Source organism: Parus major, chromosome 3 (assembly GCF_001522545.3).
Source record: "Parus major isolate Abel chromosome 3, Parus_major1.1, whole genome shotgun sequence".
NCBI lineage: Eukaryota > Metazoa > Chordata > Aves > Passeriformes > Paridae > Parus > Parus major.
The window spans coordinates 46094027-46114271 of NC_031770.1; the positions used below are offsets into that span (position 1 = coordinate 46094027).

A 20245-nucleotide genomic window follows, 5' to 3' on the forward strand; every position below is an offset into this window, starting at 1 on the left:
CTAGCCACATGAATGACAAGAAGGTGATCAGGAGAAGTCAGCATGGATTCACAAATAATAAATCATGCTTGACCAACCTGACTGCCATGAAACAACAACCTGTATAGATAAGGAGAGAGCAGTGGATTTTTCCTCTCTTGACTTTAGTGAGGCTTTCAACCCTGTCTCACAACATCCTCATAGGCCAAGTCAGGAAGTGTGGGCTGGATGGGTAGACAGTGAGGTGGATTCATAACTGGCTGGATGGCAGATCCCAGAGGGTTGTACCCAGTGGCACATGTCAAGATGGAGGCCTGTCACTTGTGGTGTCCCCCAGGGTCCAGCACTAGTGTTGTCTACCTTGTTCATCAGTGACTCAGGTGAAGGGGCAGATGACTCCTCAGCAGGTTCACTGACAACACAAAGCTGGGAGGAGGTGCCAGTACCCCAGAGGGCTGTGCAGCCCTTCAGAAGGACCTCGGCAGGTTGGAGAGATGACCAGAGAAGAACCGATTGAACTTTATAAAGGCATGTGCAAGGTCCTGCACCTGGAGAAGAGTAACCCCTGCACCAGGACAGGCTGGGGCTGAGCTGCTGGAACACAGCTCTGTAGAGAAGAACTTGGGGGTCCTGGTGGACAACAGCTGTCCAAGAGCCAGCAGTGTGTCCTTGTAGCCAAGAAGGCAAATGGTGTCCTGGGATGGATTAGGGAGAGCATTGCCAGCAGGTTGAGGGAGATGATCCTGCCCCTCAACCCTGGTGAGGCACATCTGGAATGCTGTGTCCAGTTCTGGGATCCTCAGCACAACAAAGATGATTAAGATACTGGAAGCACTCTCTTATGAGGAAAGGCTGAGGGAGCTGTGCCTGTTCAGCCTCAAGAAGTGACAACTGAGAAGGGACCTCATCAATGCCTAAAAGATTCTGAAGGGAGTGCCAGGAGGATGGAGCCAGGCTCTTCTCAGTGGTGCCAAGCAATATGACAAGAGGCAACAGACAGAAACTGATGCATGGGAAGTTTCATCTCAAAAGGAGGAAGAACGTCTTCACTGTGTGGATGACTGGGCAGTGGAACAGACTGCTCAGAGAGGTGGTGGAGTATCCCTGACTGGAGACATTCAAGAATTGTCTAGATGCAATTCTGTGCTGTGTGCTCTAGGATGACCCTGCTTGAGCAGGATGGTTGGACAAGATGCCCCACTGTGGTTCCTTCTAACCTTACTTGTCCTCTGTGATTATGTCTATGATAAATACCAGTGCTTCCCGAAAAACACACACACACATAACAGAGGCAATTACTAAGGCCCCAAATAGAAGAAAATAGTGCAGGAAACGATGCTGCAAGTTTTGTTGGTTTGGATTCTTTTTAAGGCTAAACGTTAGCCAGGTAATACAGTGAAGAAAGACACTATCAACTTCATATGACCTGTATTTATCAGTAGCAAAGATTTTGATTTAACAATTGTGTCAGCATTTATCATGTTAAAACAGAAAAAGTGAAATGAAGAGAAGGAATGAAAGCTGCAAGAAATGTAAAAGCAAAGTCATCCTATAGTACCTGTGGTAATGGAGCAAATCTCCTTTTTTAGGAGATTAGGAACACACTCTGAATACTAGCAGGTAACTGGGCAAAGGTTGGTTTGTTGGGGTTTTTTTTTTGTATCATTATGATTAAAAGCCCTAAATCTTGTTGCTATTTCAGCTTCAGGAACTTGTGGTTTTGAAACCAACCACAGACAAATGTCTGCCTGGTGAGCACATGTGAATTGTCCCAAGCAGAGTGAGATGTCCTACTCAGAAGTGTCTGAGTAGTCATCAGTACTGGCAGCATATGCAACACTGGGAAAAAAGGGGGAGTGGGAGGAGGGAAAAACCCACAAAATAAAACCAGATTTCTGCTAGCTGTCCATGAGGCTGATTCTCTTCCTCACAACCTGGTTTTGAAGAATGCTACAGTCAGGGGGTGGAAGGAATGGATACAAGGAGAAGAGCTTTTTTGGAAAGGACTGATAATTCTCCTATGAATCTAAAAATGTCTCTCTGCAAGAATGAACAAAGTTGAAAAGATACCTGGTCTCTTTCTCAGTGTTTCTCAGCTTTTCAGCACAAGATAAAGAGCCCTAAAGAGGCAAGTCAGTTCTGTTTGCATATGAACATTTTGTCCAGCAAGTAAAAACAGCCTACATTTAACTTTATTCTTCTGTATCGAAGGCAGCTGTTACACTCCCATTTGGCAGCATTTCATTCAGGAGAAAACAGCAGACTTCTGCCCTTGGGAAACTAAAAACTAAATCTGAGAGGAAGCGGTGACTTGAGCAAATGTCTTCATTTGTGACCATCCCTCTGCCTGTTGGAAAAGAGGACAGTCAACACAAGAATGGGGAAAGTTCAGCATTTAAATACAATAGCTCATTTCCTTGCTTCCTCACTGGAGAATCGATGCTACAAAAGACTATTTTGCAATGAACAGTCTCCATTATATTTTTGTTGTTTGCATTACAACAGAACATAGAAATCTCATCCAAGACCAATGCCTGACTAAGCGACACGACTTCAAATGTTTGTAGACTGACTTGGTGACCAACATATGGTGGGACCAGAACTGAGCTCAGAGGGGAAGTGAGTTACTAGAGGTTAGAAATTAACTGAGAATGGACTGTTTCCAACATCTTTCAATTGCACCGCATGGCACCAATACTCGTCCTTTTGCAAAGAAATACAGATTTGTTACCCTTAGGCAAGCATTTCTTTAAAAACATTATACTCTTGTAAACGAAAATTGTTTTGTATGAGATTTTCCAATATAGTTTCCCCGACTTGATAGAACAGGGATGGAGTTAAGAGCTTCATTTCTTTGTAGCTTCAAACAACACACTACTTCTAGAATGCACAGCTCATTTTCTAGCCTCAATAAGGGAGATCACCATTAATCTTCAATTTATGTTCCTTATGTACTTGCACCATTCTAGAAAGAGGGCATTTGAATGAGTTCTGTTCTAGGAGAAAACTGAGGTCTCTAAAGCATCATGAAAGTGCTCAGAAGAAGTGCTTGCTTCTCTTAATGATCAGAAAAATGCAAGTACTTCTAAAAATCAACAGGTGGCATGTAATCTTGTATATAAGAAACATGAATAATCAGCAGAGAACTAACATTTAAATTTTCCAGATTTTCTGGTAGATTCAGATAGTTTTTTTTCTTTTAGGCTCTGTCAAGGTGCTGTCCTCAGTTACCACATTATGACTCTGGTCATGTTCCTGCTTGAAAAGTCTAAAATATTATTGATGGTCTAGTTTTTATATTATGAGTTTCTGTAAGCCAGTATCCTATTTATAGAGCTGAAACACAGATGGTTCAAATAAGAATTGCTATTATCCCAGTATCCCATAAACTAATCTTTCTATTAGGTAGTATGCAAATTCCCATACAAACAAAATTTCAGCTATATATCCCACTACTTTCCAATATGCCACTTGTAAGAATCATTCCAGCTATTATTTTCATACAGTTGTCTTAAAAATGGCATAGATTTATTGCTTGGAACATTTTTTCACTTACACTAATCTCTGCTTAAATTTGCCTGACAAAGCATCAGTCCTCCCGACTAAAACTTAGAGCAGTTCTGGAGACAGAGTGCCAAAGATCTAGGCTAATGAGCAAATAAAAGAAATATTCACCCCATGCAGCCTGCTAGCTCCAACCAGGTCCATGCCATGCAAACACGTAACTAAGTGCCCAGCCAGAATTATTAGTTTCACAGAAAAGCACTTTTTCTCCTCAGCAAGCCTAAATCTAGGGAATCCTTTCATCCTATTTTGCCTTTCCTCCAGCTTATAAGCAACACATCTGACACCTCCTCACAATTAATTTATTTTCCTCTGCCAAATTTCAGATGGGTTGGACAGCAAGGCAGGATTGAAACTTCTATTGCATTACACTGTGTTTTCTTCTAGGGTACCCAGGGAGGCATGAAAAGTATTTCTGGGAAGGGGACAGGGGGAACAAGTCAATGGTACCACAATTTAGAATAGGAGGTGTGAGTAGCAAAGGGGAAGTTTAGGGCTACTGTGAGGACTGGCACACTGAACACACACATAGAAAATCAGAGTTCATGAGCTCTAATGTTCACACAAAGCACAAGACACCTTGAAAGAGCTTTGGGTCACCTCTAAGTTTTTAATATATTCTCTCACCCAGGATGTAAGCTGGCCCAACAGCATAAAGCTTGTTTGCACTCTGTGTCGGTGGAAGCCAAGCAGGAACAAGTCACTGCTACACACCAGGCATGGTATTATCCTTGGGTTGATCCTGTAGAATTTTGTAACCCCTTTTTGTTCACAAACTTACTTGCAGAATTACCAAATGTTTTCTTATTTCCCTAAGAGCACTAGCCTTCTGCTTGGCTTACTTTTGCAGTTACTTTTTGTGGGTTAACCAATGGTCCATCACAATCCCTGTTTAATTAGTTTTGTTTCAAGTGTTTAATGCAGCTGTGGGCTTTGCTCTGAAAGGAGCCCTGTTCACTCAGGGTGTCTACAAGAAAAACTTGATGTATGCAAATAAAATATAATTCACACCTCTAAGGGCTGAAAAGTGCAGCAACCACATGCTCTGACAGGTTGTTTTGCTGTGTTTTTGCAAGCCTATAAACAAACATGACATTTGGAAGTCAAAACCTTTAGAGTTACATGGCTTCTTGGCTGCCCTAGTTCATGCACCAGTTGATGCCTTGATGCAAGTTCTTCAGTTTTGAAATATTTTGACCCTTGTTTTTATGTTGTTTTCTAATATATCAAAAAGAATTTTACTTCACTACATGTCTATTGATATTTCCAAACTGACAGTAACCTTTTTGACTGTCAAATGGACCAAAATAAGCATCTCAACAGCTGTCAAAAGAAAAAAAAAATCTTTTGAGATGCTATAAAGTCAGGAATACAAATAAAATTTTAATTATATATGCACTATCAACATAAAATGTAAAACACCTATGCACTTCAAAATAACTTTCCAAAAATATTAGAAAACACATAGCACACAGAATGAATGGGAAAACTGCTATTTATGCACTGTTATTGGCAGTGTGTGTCACAACTGAAAGTAAATACAAGACAAATTTTAAGTCAAATGCTGCAGGATGATTTGTAAGAAATTTAAAATCCAAATATTGGAAATTTACTCCATTCCTTCCACTTCACACTGCTGGCAACACGTGGCTGTCCCACATCTATGTTCTTGTGGCTTTGATTCATGCTCCCATCAGTGATTCTCCCTCTGTCATTACACACAGAATGTAAATATTTGCTCTGTCTGTATTCTGGTTTACAGACCTGACCCACTACTGAATATGAAGGCTGTAATTCAATCACAGAAGGATCTGCTGCCATGTGTAAACTGGGATTTTATGTTTTATGACTTAGGCTTTGCAGAGCAGCCGTCTTTCTACTCACCTCCCCCTCTCCTTGCCCAGAATTACAGTTCTGTCTCTAATTGAAGCCTAGTATTATTCTATTTCTCTTCTGTGGAGAGAAAGACCAGAGCTATCATTCTAAATACACAGCAAGCCACAGGAGCCTGAATGAGGTACTCTAATGACAGGCCCTCCTCCACAGCACATTTGCAGTCTTTCTGCTAATTAATTTGATTTCCTTTGTCTAGACTAACATAATACAGCGAGTTATGCTCATTTAAAGGGAGATCGTTAGCCTTTCAGTTCACTCCAAATGAGGAAGAAAGAAGAGTCAATAGACTGGAATCTGGGGGAGACTGATTGACTTTGTCCTTGACTACACCATTGCTTATGTTTTCACTTGACCAAGACTTTGTCTCCAGGAGAACCCGAGACAGCACTATCATCAGAGGAGAGACTATAATCAAAATCAGATATCGTCGGTATGTGCATGGCAAGGCAGTGGCAGCTACACAGAAGGGTTCTGTCTATGATGGACTGCAGTCAGCAGCTTTCTTCCTGGCAATCACTTGGCATTTGCTGTTCACAGCTCCTGACATCCTTGGAGGGCTGAACAAACATGTAATTAAAAACACACACAAGCTGATTTCTTCAGACTCTCCTCACAGCACAAAAGGAGATTCAGTAGCATGCCACTGGACTAGTAAAACAGAGGCAAAGCTAGTAATGGAGTTAAAGAAGTAACTTCCTCACTATTTGGAAGGCAAGACCTACATTTGCCAGTTTTGACAATGATTGAAACTTAGGAGCTGGACAAAGTCTCAGAACTGAGCTGCCAGTCACATAGAGAACTTGGGAAATGGAGTGATGCATGATAAACAGATGATCAGAGCTGGATTTGAAAGTTCAGCCATCTGAATCATCTGGGTAGATCCAGTTTTAAACCCAGCAAGAAAAGTGACAAGAAATCAGACATCATATAGGAACCCTGTGGAGTGGAATGAGTTCAAACACTTTTTAATAACAGCAGGGAAGATCCTCCCCTATGACAAAAGGAGGGAGAAAGCCGACAAGGGCAACCACCAACCCCTTCTGCTCACACATCCACAGAAAAATCCCAGAGGTCCCCTTCTGTAGACAGTTTCAGGACCACTTGTATCCCTGTAACCTCAGTTGCACTTGTAATTTTGCAGCATCAGAGAGGAAGGATTCCAACCTCATTACTTACTAGCTGAGGAGTTATTTTTTTGGCTCATTGTAACTGGGCACCTTCTTTACTCAAACACAAGCAGAAGATAAAGTGCACCTGGAGGCTCTTTATTAACTTATTCTGACCTTGGGTTTTTTACAGTGTTTGGCCACAAGCCACTTAAACTGTGTCACCACAGTTAAGGTTTGAGTATTTTTCCATTATTGACGCTTTCAAGCTCAGCAGAAATAGGCAGTAAGAAAAAGGAAATCTAAAGATTCTTCTCTTTGGCTCTGTCAGAAAGATAATCTCAGAAAAGTCAGGAAAGTATCTTTGAAAGAGTTAGCAAACATCTAGCTATAAATTTATATAAATTTATATATATTATAGATATATTTATATAATATATATAATATTGTATTTTAGATATATTATATAATTTATATATATATTTAAATATATAAAGTGAGAGATCACAAGCTCCATTTCTCTTCCAGGTCTACACAAGGACTCTCCCCCAGATGTGTCTTAGGCAGCTCTTCCTTTAATCTAGAGAAGAGATAGACAACACTGATAATCTTGGATGACCTCATGTTACTACACAGAAGGAAAAAGATACCAAGACCCCATTGCACATCAGTGCTTAATTGGATTGAGAGTAATGAATGGTCCAAGTGAAGTGGCAAAGAGCTTCCTTTCTGACAGGACTACAATGTGAAATTCTAGCTAACAGGTCCACATGTGACCAGTAAATGCAAAAGTGGCTGGGAATAGAGAGGGAACGCGTGATCAGGAAGGTTTCCCATTCAGGGTTTGCTTTGGTTTCTTTTCTCTTATTACAAAGTAGTCAGAGAACACAGGCATTACAGGTTACACCATTCTACCAATCCTAGACACTTAGTGCTGGTTCAAGCAATCACATACTGCTGAAGCAGCAAGGGAATTTGATCAGATGAAGGTTTTGTTCGATCAGATGGAAGTGTGTGTAGTGGCTCAGAACCAGACGCCATCTGTGCCACTAGCCAACTATCACCATAGCTGATTATAGCCAAGATAATTCCAAAGAAAATGCTCTGATCCATAGGTTTACTCTGGTTCCTAATGTGTGATCACACACACAGCTCACATACTCATTCATGAGTGACTTGGACCAAAAAATCATTATGTACCAATGAAATAGACTTCTCTAATTGTTTTTCCTATGTCTTGGCTAAACAGTAGACTTTTAAAAGAAGTTATGTGCAATTTGGGATTAACAGGACAGGAATCTACCATAAGGAATGAGGGAAAATATTTTCTGACACTATGAGAACTAGCCATCTTGAAAGCCTCATCTTGATATTGGAGCAAATATTAACATTGGCCTACGTCTCCACTTCAGATCAGCTAAATAATAAGATTCTGAATTGTCCCTTATTTTTCTTTTCAAGAAGGAGGTGAAGTCAGCAAAAATGTGTCTTAAGATACTTTCAGTGTAAAATTACTAAATCCTCAAAGGCCAAGAAATCATTTCACAGAGTTAACATGAAACACGTTTTTGTCTTAGTAATGGGAAAGCCCTAAAAATGCATGTCAATTCAAACTGGGGCCTTCAGGTGCTTTCAGTCCAAAAAGGTCTGTATCTCTTCCTTTGAAAAAGTATCTTTGAAAAAAAGTTTTGAACAACACTTCTGAAAACTTTCATTCCCACTGTGTGAAGAGACAAAAAATGTTTCAACTGAACTTACCACAATTCCTGTAGTATGATGGACCTCAATGGGTCAGTGATAACCACAGCCTCATGGGACCTTCTATGCTTGTATTTTGAAAGGAGGCTCAGTAAAGAATTTGGCTTAGGAAAACAAGACTATGCTTCCTCTCTTCCCTTACTTAGTTTCAGAACAACAGCTTTTGCTTTGAGTGATTATTTCAGCTTCTGTAATTTTTCTCCAGCACAGAATTATACAGAAGCTTCATACATATCATATCAGTGATTTGGGCAGCATAAGAACATGGTGAATGTCAGAGCAACAGAATAGTTGCTGAATAGAATAGAACAGAATAGAATTAGGAGAAACATTATAAAAAATGCTCCTAGCAAAGGTAAAGCTAAAAGCAGCTCACCTGCCTGAAAATCTGCTAACTTGCCAAAACCCCTTCTTAGAGGATCCTGAGAAGCTCCTAATTAGCACAAAAACCGAAGGGTACTAATTGCTACTTGGCAAAACTTTGCTTATTAAAAACACAGAGACATTATTTGTGGTGTTTTTCCCCCTTGTTTCCCACCCTCAAAATCAAACACTTTGTTTTACAACATGAATGACACAAAAAACATCAAAGCAAGTGCACACTTCTGTATCTGCATTTTTGTTATAAACTTGAAGGGGAGGACTCTTAAGCTTATCTAAGAAAATTAAAAAAAAAAAAAAAAGGAGTGAGAATTAAATCATTAAACTGTATGGTTTAAGCAGAATGTGCACTGGCACTGCAGACTTGAAACAGAGAAGAATGCAAGACAGGTGATTTTGAAATAATAGAAACAGACTTTAGATAGCAAGCTACTAGTGGATTTACAGCATAACTGTACAGAAGACATAAGGAGCTCCTCCCAATACTACAGTTTTAACAAAGTCTGCTCTAGTCTCCACCCCCCCCATAAAAACAAACCTATTATTTGTTTAAAGCTGCTTGCCAAATCCATGGAAAAGCATCTAAGAGAAACAAGAGGTTTAGAGGCACATTAGGAATAGGTGACAGGGACATACATATCACTTGAATCAATGTGAGCAATCCAGAAAACACCTGTTCCCACACCTACAAAGCCTCCAGTTTCATTCTGGACTGTGACATTGCTTATGTGTCCACATGGTAGTGTTTCTGTAGGATGCCCACATGTATGGCTGGGTAGGTGGTGATGCTGTCTTCTGCCATTCACACAGAAGATAGATGAAGTTTGGGAGTCTCTCAGCAGCTCCCTAACAGCCCTGCTTTGTCATGTGTGTTTCACATACACCCACCACTGAGTGCAAGGTGAACTACATGATCTGCTTGCTTCCAGTCATCCAAAAATGTAGCCAGTGGGGGACGCTACTTATCTTTCTTTTAACAAGCCTTTCAACAACATCATCCCTGTTTTTGAATTTAAGCTCATGGTTTCAGTACACACATGAACCAGAGATAATCTGACCTGTATTACACTCCCATTGTAAAAACAAAAAAAAAAAACAAAACAGAAAAAAAACCACCTCTAAAAATTGCAGAAAAGGTTAGTGAGAAAATGGAAAGCACAAATAGGCATTTACCATATTTTACAATTAAAGCCAGATTATGAGGTAGGCAATAAACACAAAATGCCTGGACCTGAAGGGGATTACAGTACATATTCCACACTGTTGTAATGTCATTAGGCTTTGAGGTATGGAGGGTGAGGTCTTGATTTAAGATCCCTGAATTATATCATCCTCCCTGACAGATTAAGAAGGTGAATTGTTCTAGATTTTGAGTCCAAATGAAACTAATCACAGACCAAAACAATTAAAACCTATGCCTTTTTTCCTCAGTTTTACATTCCGATTAGAATACTGCAGCATATCGGTTCAATTATATATTCCCTCTACATATAGCCATTTTGGAATAGCACAACTCCCCTTTCAGGAAGAGCAATGGCACATAGAAAACCCAGTACCTGACCTTGGGAAATAACCAAAACAGCAATTAATGTCAGCTGGATATATTTCTGATTGCAAACCATGCCCCTGTGAGATAAAGCTTAAATCATCTTACGCTGTCACCCAGTCCAGGATGCAGTTTAAGTCCTCTGGACTGTGAGCCACTGTCACTCTGCTCCTGATCTCACGTTCCCCCCACCCAGGACACAGGCCTGTGTGCAGCCACACAGTCAGCAAGACAAGTGTGCTGATTCAGCCAAAAAGGTTTGGCTTTTTCTGTTTTGCCTGCAGGATCAGTGGTGCTGCTGGGCTCCTGCACCGGTGCTGGGCTGCTCTGCCCTCCCAGTCCCAGCCTACAAGCACGCTGCCTCCAACCAGTGGCCACACCACACCCTGATACTCCTTCCAGACTGGGGCCTGGGAACGCTGTCACCCAACTTACCTGTTTCAGGGTGGAGGAGGCTAATGTAACTGGGAGGGTGTGGCTGATAAAGGCGGCGTTGACAGATGATCCTGCATGCTTTGGCTTCCTGTAAGAGATGCATGGTCCTTATATCTAAATGGCCTGATGTTAGTAGTACAGTCTGTACCACTGCAGTGAGAAGGATTGATAATAATAACAATAATAATAATAGAAGAGAATAGAATGTGATGAGTAGTACCATGTCAGATGCCCGAGAGCATCACAAAGATGTTTGTTTAGGCTGACACATCAGAGACAGACCCTGTGAGAGATGCACACTCCTCCACTGTGGCCACTGGAAGCCAGGTGAGAGATGTGGCATATTTGAACAGGCACATGTTCTAGGACAGCCAGCTCTCCATCAAAACCTCATTCTGCTATAAAGACACAAAAACTCGATTATGGCAAGTGTTTTAAACACTACAGCTCTGACTTAAGACTAGATTTCCAAAAGTGGTATGCGCAGTTTATCTCAAGTCCTCAATAGATATGGGGTACTTAAAAAGAGGATCTTTTATCTTATCTTGAAAATGTGCTCTGCAACTGTAGTGCAAAACTAAATATTAAACATAGAAAAAGAAGCATGAAAATGTACTCTAACTTCTCCATCCTACTGTCTGACTTTGGAGTGTCTTGCCTTTTAAGTGCAAAGGTTTCAACTGCCAAAACATCAGGGTTTTAAGTGATTAAACACAACCACTGGTTACACAGCAAAAAAATTATCTATATGATATATGAAACACTGATGCCTTCTCCCTCACACTTTCTCCCTTATCATCCTACCTGTCTTAACATTTACCCTTGCCGGATTCTCCATACCCGATCCAGAATCTAAGCTGGAAGACGATGGCAAGGTGGCTCTCTCTTTGTGTGAAGATACTATGTGCCCATGCAATTACTGCAATACAAAATTAAACTAAACTGAATTAAGGACAAACAAACAAGTAGAGTGGTTTGGCAAAAAAAAAGTTGGAGGAAACACTTTTCCATCCTCTTTCCAGGTAACAGATTTGCCATATACTCATGAGATAGAACCAAACTCCCGGTTTATAGCTTGGAAAAAAAATTAAAATCTGTCAGAATTATAATATATTTTGAATGCACATATTTGTCCAACCTCCCTTTCAGAACAGAGCACTAGAGCTGTAAAAAGAGTTGGTCACTTGTTCTGCTCTTGAATTCATATGGATTTTTGCCCTCCTCAAGCAAAAGCGTAAGTTGTGCACTCACGTGACATGGTAAGAGATGGAGTGATGCTGCTAATAACTGAGTAAGAAAAACACAAGGCAAACATTCAGGAGCATTCATTCAGCAGAAGGCTGAAGCAGTTTGTACATTTGGCCCCGTTCTGTTTCTCAGGAGATGGCTTCAATGGCAAAGAGCACCAGCTGGTGCATCTGCCACCGTACAGACACCACAATGACCAGCCAGTCAAAGGGAACATGCCTTGTGCACAGAACCTGTTCATTAAGCTTCTCCCTTGTTACTCTACAAAGGCACCTTCATCCTCCAAAAGCCTGGGTGATTCTGAGAACCACGTGAGCTAAGGCTTTCCATTTAACTACAGCTGCTTTTATGCAAGAATAAATGTAATATAATTAACAGTCAACAGATAGGACTAAGCTCTCATGCAGGTATGGGAGCATTTTAGTAATTAGGACTCTGATTAAGACAGGGCAGCTTTAAACTAACACTGTAGAAGTTAAGCAAACACTTAATTGGCTTCCTGCATTCAGGCCTAAAAGCTTGAAAAGTTACCAGACCTTAGAATAAGTGTGATAACCTACCCTGCACACAAGTCAGAAGCACCAGGGAACACACCCTCTTCCCATTTGTAATTAGAAGAAAGAGATGGAAACTGTACAGCAGTTGAATTAAGTTTGAAGTTTGGATTAGTTAGCATTTAAACAGGGAAAGATGCCTGCCATCTTAAATATACAGCTCTTATTTTTAATCAATTGCAAAGTAATATTTATTTTTGTTAAAGGCACTGACAGCTTTCTGTTAAATCGGCTTCCATACACTCCCCCAGTTTTCTGTTGTTTCACTGTGCATTGATGTCTCTCACAATGTTCATCAGAGTAATGCATCAGTCCAAATACATTCCACAATAGACCAGAAACTCCTCTGCACCTGGAAATTAAAACAAAAATCCAAAAGCAGAAGTTAATCCAATCTATATGCTGAACTCAGATCTATGACCACCACCCTTCACTGATGGTACACTGAGGATCTTAAGGACAAATCAGGAGTCTCTTTTTGGCCCTGAAGACACGGGTTCACAAATACAGAATGGAAAACAGCAGATTATGAACTAGTTCTGGGCACCATGCTTCAGGAAAGCAATGCAGTCTCCCCCAAGGGGAGGCAAGGAAGAAAGACGGGAGAATTTATGTACACAGAAACCAGCCTGATGTGGCAAAATTGCAGGAATCAGTGATCTTTAGTACAAAGAAACAAAGTCCAGAGGACTGATTTTAACAGCTTTTAAATGCATAAAAGGCAACAGCAAAGAGCAAAATGATGTTTTCAATCCTCAGAGATTCAAATGTAGTAATGTTAGCAAATAATATTTCAGACAATATTCCTATTAGCAAGCACCATGATGCAGATAGTGAGGCACTGGAATTGAGTTGTCTCAGATTGTAGATTCATCATCAGAATTATTAAGGAAAACGTGATGCAAAAGGAAAAAAGAAAATCACATCTGCAATGGATTATGTTAGATGAAATGGATACTAACAAGCAGGAGAAGAGCCAGATGACGTCTCAAAGTTCCTTTAATTCCCTTCTAAGTAAATAGACACACACACATATATATATATACACACATAGCATAGAACAATCATTATCCACCAAAGATTCATCTTTTTCATCTTTTTAATAGGTTCTGGAGTTTTTTTGCCTAGTTTTGTCATCTCTCTTCTCAGTTTCCTAGGCTTTTAGGTTTTGTGTTAAGTGTCACAGAAATAAATTGTCATTTTGCTATGGGGTCACCAAACCACTACTTAAAGCCAGCTTGATGTTGAACACACTGAAATGTGTTACATGTGAACCTACCAGGTTTATAATGCAGATGCTATCAGATGGTTTCAAAATTAAAGACTGCATTTTTGCTACAGGCAGAATGTGTAACTTTTGTGCAATGCTCCTCTGCTGGCAAAGGAGGTCAAGATTCGAGATTTTGAAGAATGTCTTGGCTTTTCCAAAATATCAGAGGAAATATTATTATTTCCTCTGATATTTTGAGGAAATATTGCCTTATTTCTTTTTTGAAGAAGATGAATATAAGTTATAAATCATTAGAAAATAAGCCAGGTTTCCTAAAACATATTTAAATATGCATAAAACACACAGACACCATTTTCTACATAAGGCTAATCTGGGCACAAAGCTTTGAAGACAAATTTCAGGACAGGGGATTCAAAACTACTTAATTAGCCAGTGTGGTCAGATGAGCAGATGGAAATATTGTGCCATGCACACTTTTTCCCCATGGTCCCTTCAGAGTCAGTGCCAGATGCATTGAACTAGAATGCCGGCAATGGCACTGCTGCTGTGACACCAGCTGATGGAGCTGCCAAATTCCACAACCAAAAACTGAATGGGACAGCTGAGTGGCTTCTTACCCAGAGGTCTCAGGATGACAGAACAGGCTGACAAACAACCACATCCTCAAAGATCTGAGGCCAACTGCAGAGGTTTGCACAGAAGAAAACATCTGTAATGTCCTCATGACAGCAAACACCCAAATTCCTCTCTGTTTGTAATACCTGTAATTAACAGGTGTGGAATAGTTTGTCAACAGCTGTTATCATAAAGCTATGGCATTTGTCCTACAAGCACAGCAGTGCTCTGTGAAGCTGTACCCACTGCCCAACACTCCCTTTCCCACAGAGCACGACAAATGAGATAATGAAATTGCCCTCAAACAGAAACTGAACACACACTGGAAGAGAATTCAAGTTTCCCATCTGCCTTCTTTATCCTTCCAAAACCGAGTTAAGTTTTGAAATTTTATTTATTTACTGTTGCTAGTTCCCTAAAATTAATATATAGAGTAAAGGCATCTCCTTGACATTTTCTCTATGAGGAACTGCTTCCTTACCTAGATATAGTCTAATATTTCTGATTACTATAAACAGGTGAGGTGACACCGCAGTGTGTGGTTTCCTAAAAGCTAAGAGCCATCCCCCTAAGAGTACCCTACACCCCATATTAGTTATTTCTTTACTATTCATTCTTATTATGCAGTCATTTAATAACAATATACTGCTGTTTCAGAGAGATGCCAGTTGTTGTGGTGCACTTTTTAAACCAATGTTACATCTATACTCACTTGTATCCCAATGCAAAGCTACGATCAAGTGGATATACATGTGTTCACCGTCTATAAAAAAGAAAATCCATCACTCATTGCCAAGGAATTACTGCAGGATTGAAACAAAAGGGACATTTAATACAAGACAGAATCCTTTAACAGATCAGTGCACCAGGGGATGAGAACATCCTGCAAGGCTTCATGCACTAGGCAATACTGCAATGCTTTCTGCCAACAAAAAGTTTCACACCTGCCCACTGTGTTCAGTAAGCTCAGGCAAAGAAAACATGGCAGATGGGTGAATTCTCTGCAAATATGTATTTAAAAATATTTCAAGAGGCTTTATCTGACAAATACTGACTTAATTGAAGTGAATGGGAAAAATTATTTTAGTTCAATACAGACAATAATTTTACTCTGTAGAAATACCAGTACAAAATCATTGAGGTTTAAAACATATAGCCATTTAGATCAGGCAATGATCTGTCTCCAGGTAGACTTGCTGATATTTGACACATTTCAGGCAGCGCAAAAATGTACTGCCATAAAAAATACTTGATCAGGTTGAAGTAGCCAGCAAATGCTTACAGATAAGTTATTTTGACAGCTGACAGAGAGAAAAAAAAAATAAAAATGAGACCAAAAAAAAATGTTTACCAGGAAGTAATTTTAAAAAACAGATTAAAAACATTTGCATTCTTAGAATATCTTACAATTCCAGTACAAATTATTTTTCATTTGCACTTAATACCATGCTGCTTCTTCAGTGTTTTTTTATATTTAAAATATTATTATAATTTTAATTAATTATTTTTCATCTAGCTATAAAGAGGAAAAAAATGGACAAGGCCAAACTCTAAATATTAATGTTTTCTGCCTTGATTAATGTTTTTGCTGTGTGAAACAGCAAATAAATCTAGTCTAGTAAATCCTAATCCAGGTTAGAGAAGCCCTTGGCTTTACAGGACCACCAGTATTTCAAGAGGTTCCATAAAACATGGCTAAAAAAAGTAGCCCCCAGAAGTGCCTGGACAAGTTCCCTCTTTTTGAAGGCATCCAGTTTAATGAAATCCTGCAAGCCAGAGGTAACCCAAACTTTTCTGCTTTCTTATTTTTCTTGCTTATGCAAGTTAGTGAAGCCGCCTGGCAGGCTCACTTAGGACATGTGAGAATGGTTCAGTCTCCCATTAAATGCCTTTCCAAGAAGTCTGAGCCCACAATAATTTATTATCAACACACCACAGATAATTATCTACTAACATCTCTCTATCCATGACCTTAGCTATAGAGATCTAGTAAGAATTTATTGGAAGACCACTAAGAGTAAAATATTGAATTAAGTGAAAAAGGAGAAAGGGCTGTAATACAAATTTTCCAGAAAATGTAAAGAAATAAGGAGTATTTTGTGGAATTCTAAAATAATAAATATATAAATATAATAGGAATCACCCCATACTCCATTGATTTACATTCCTGGTTTGAACCAAATTAAAGCTTAGTTAAGGTTCACTTCAGAGATACCAGACCAGCTGAAGAAACCGGAGATATCAGATCATCTGAAGTCATGAGGTTCAGTTTCAGCAATGGTGACACATAACTGCTTTTCTGAAGCTAATGGTAATTTTCCCACAATGTTTGCATTACTTGTTGGCTTCGTAACACAAATGTCTTGTTTGGTAGTTTCCTGGCTGGAAGGACCTAGTTACTGCCAGTTGGCGGTACCAGGCAAATCATTTCAGCAAAGAAAGCCTGATCCTAATCTCTTCTCATGCAAGGCTAATACAGTATCAGTGAAGAATTCAGTATCTGTATTCCTTTGTGTGCACAGCTCCCAACTGAACTTTGGACTTGTAAAATTGGTTGTTATATAGGACTTCCTCATCTTGAAGTAAAGTCATGTTCAGTGATCCTTAAAAGCATCTGGGAAACCCCACAGCCCCTGAAAGTCTCACCATCTATGAACTGTGACATTCTGGCTACTGGCACCAGGGGTCATTCCTTATGTGAGGGCTCGACAGTAGAGGGGAGGGGGTAAAATGTGTTTAGCTGTACTGTGGATCTAATTACATCTTCTTATAGCTCCAAGGATCTTATCACCTTTAGCTCTAGAGTATAATTTACTCTATGCATTCAACCCTCATACCCTCGATCCTCCCCAGCCTAGAGTTGCACCTTCTTCCATGCAGATGGAAAATCTCAGCAGATACATCCATAAACAGGAGCATTAAGCAGCATCTTGCAGCATTTCTTAATATTCTTTTTTTTCTGAACACTTCTGCAGAAGCCTCCACTTATGAGATGTAGGTCTCTGTAGACACTCATTTCTTCAGCATGATCTGAAGTTTAATAATTTCTCACTTTGGGACACTGACTTAGGTACACCTTAAGGCTAATCCCCCAAGCTCCCTATTGGCAGCACAAAGAGCGCAGGTGTCTTCCCTATCTCTGGAATTCCTGATACTGGACATCTAATTTTTGTGTTCTTCAATATTCCTTAGGAGTGCTGAGAGTGATGCCTCTACTGAATTATTTTGGTTGCTCAGTTTCACACTGAAAAACAGGGGCTTTGGAAAACCATGACTTGCACTTCCATAATACTGTGCAGTTCAGTCTACAGCTCACTTCATTTCGCTTGGAAGCCACCTAGGCAGGTTACCACAAAGCAGTTTACCTTAGCTATTAGTCTCCTGCTTCTCTGCAAGATTTATTAAATTCAGACTGCCAGGCTAATCTATCTTCAGAGCTCCACAAATTCTTAGCCTTTGTAATTTTAGGCAGAGGAAAACTTAAGCACTGTTAAGAAAAACGTTTAAGGCAAGTTACCCAACAAAAAGTTTGGGGCTTCATGTTCAAAACTAGCACTCTAAGTATAAGTTATTTGCAGAATTCCTTTGACCTTCCTAACAGACCAATCTTCTGCACAGTGAAAATAGGTGGGAGGAAAGAAGGCAAAGGCTACTTTTACCTGACACCTAACTAAGCAGTGCCACAGGGGCCAGATACATTTAGATTCTTCTTAGCTTCTTCTTAAACTACTCAGAGGTTATGCAGAAATTTCCAGAACAAAAGCAAAATGCTCTTTTCATTAGCTTATGCATGAATCAAGGTATTATTGTAAGTCATACACATATACAAGGTTGGGCTAGCAGGTATATTTTAAGTAAAGAGTAAGCTGATATGAGAAGGTGACCGAGACAGAGGAGCAATGTCACAGCAATTCTGTATTCTTGCTTTTTTAGTGTAGCGAAATAACACAATCCTATGAGCAGAAAGAGAGAAAGAATAAATGGCTAAATACTTAGCCCTCATCTCCCCAGAGCCCTACTATGCCCTGCAGAGCTGTCCTGTGAACAGGAGCAGCAAGATCTACAAACGTGAAACCCTTCTTGCAGACACCAGTGATTGCCATCCTCAGAACAGATTCAGCCAGCATTTGTCTTTGTCCCTTTTCTCCTGCACATTCCTCCTGCAGATCTCTGCAACTCTGCGTCAGGGCAATAGTTGCATGCCACAAGATGATCCGGAGAGAGACTGCTGTCTCAACATAGCATGGAGATGACTCAATAGTGACAAAGTAAATCATCCTTCAAAGATAAGTCAATAGTGAATAAATAATTTTATCTGTCAAGAGTTAACATGCAATGCTGCAAAGGTTACCCAACATAAAATCTACCAGTGGTTAGACATGAGTTCCGTCACATATGCTAACCAAGGAAGTCTATGAAGGAATAAATCCCACTTGAATTCTCATGAAAAGCCTTAAAAACAGTAAGCTGTATATATACACTCCTAGAAAAAGATTATACCCAAAGAGATAGTTAGTTTACAGACAGATATCTTTCTTAAAGATGCCTCTTGTAAGTATGTCTTAGGAATCATGTTAAATGGCCATGTAAAAATACTTTAAAAAACAGTGAATGTGTGAGCAGAATAGTTTGCAATGAATATAAAAAAATAAATCCTAAAGCTGCTTTAAAAAGCCCAAAACACTTGTTGAACACCCACACACTGTGAAGCCATAAAGTCTGGAATTTAACTTCAGACCACTGAAAAGTTCAACTCACTTTTCATTTCTGTCACTATTTGCCTTTTTTTTTTCAGTTACATAAAAGTATTAATCTGTTTGGATTTTCTTCTTGAATGTACTTTTCAAGTTCTTACATAAATTTCTAGTACAGCCTGATATCTTTCCTATAAACTCTGCGAAAACATAGCTTATGATGTTTAAAACATTCTATTTAATTAAATGAAATTAACAGTCCTCTTAAAATGTGCAAGCAGCAGTTGTATATTCTGAAATCCAGGCTGTAAGTATACATCCCTTAAATTTTCCTAACTTCTTGAGTAAATAGATCCTTTGAGGTTTCCCAGATAAGATATATTTTAGATTACTTAGGCTACCCAAAGAATGCTTTTGCCACTCTGCAAGTAGAGCTGAAAGTGCATTTATCTTGCTATAAATAAGGTGACTCTTAAAGAATGAAGTTCAGAAGTGTTAATGTCAACCCTTTAGTGGACATATCTTTGATAGGTTAACTCAATGTCTCAAAGCACCTAAGCTAGTTTAACTCAAATTTGAAATCAACTCTGACCTTTACAATATATGCAAGTCAGAAAAAGATAATTGAATAACTTCAGAATTAAATTATACAAGTTTCATCATAAAACATAAGTAGGTAAAAAGCTGTTTTGAAAGTTTCCATTTAAATATTATGTTGACTCACAACTACCATGAAAATCACAGAGTAAAAGGTATAACTGAAATGTCCAAAACCAATCTACGTATGGAATAATTCAACTCATCAGAAGCAAATTCTCTCTTCCCTAATTTATATCTAAACTTGGGTTTAGATATGCTGCTTCAAAAGAGAAAAGTGCAAGGGCAATTAGCAATTGTTGGCTTTATTTTACTATAATAAAATTTTTTTACAGGTATGGATAGCCTTGTGCAAACCATAGATAAAAACTTTGGGTGTCCCAGGTTAGAAACATTAAGTAGTGAAGGTAGCATAGTATTACACACTGGGGTCAAATTCTCACTGTATAGAAAGCATGGTTAAAAGTGTTAGGTTTTTTAAGCATAAAGTATATTTGCATTGTCTTGAAGTAATACATTGTTCTTTTCTGTGCAAGGAATTTAATCAAGTATGTACAAATCTACATTAGAATTCACATCCTTATGGACTTTGCAGAAAAACAAAACTTTTTTTTTTTTTTTTTTTTGCATCTACACATAAG

General features: G+C 39.2%; 1 protein-coding gene across 3 annotated transcripts in view; it reads right to left on the bottom strand.

Annotated features, from left to right (window-relative positions):
* Positions 1–20245, bottom strand: part of GREM2 (gremlin 2, DAN family BMP antagonist) — a 47695-nt gene that overhangs the window by 16676 nt on the left and 10774 nt on the right. Inside the window, exon 1 of one of the 3 annotated variants that reach the window (XM_015622037.2) lies at positions 10666–10764. The exons of the other annotated variants lie outside the window; for them this stretch is intronic. The gene's annotated coding sequence lies outside the window, so the exon portion shown is untranslated. Of the gene's footprint in view, positions 1–10665; positions 10765–20245 lie in introns of those variants that run through there. 3 annotated transcript variants of the gene reach the window in all.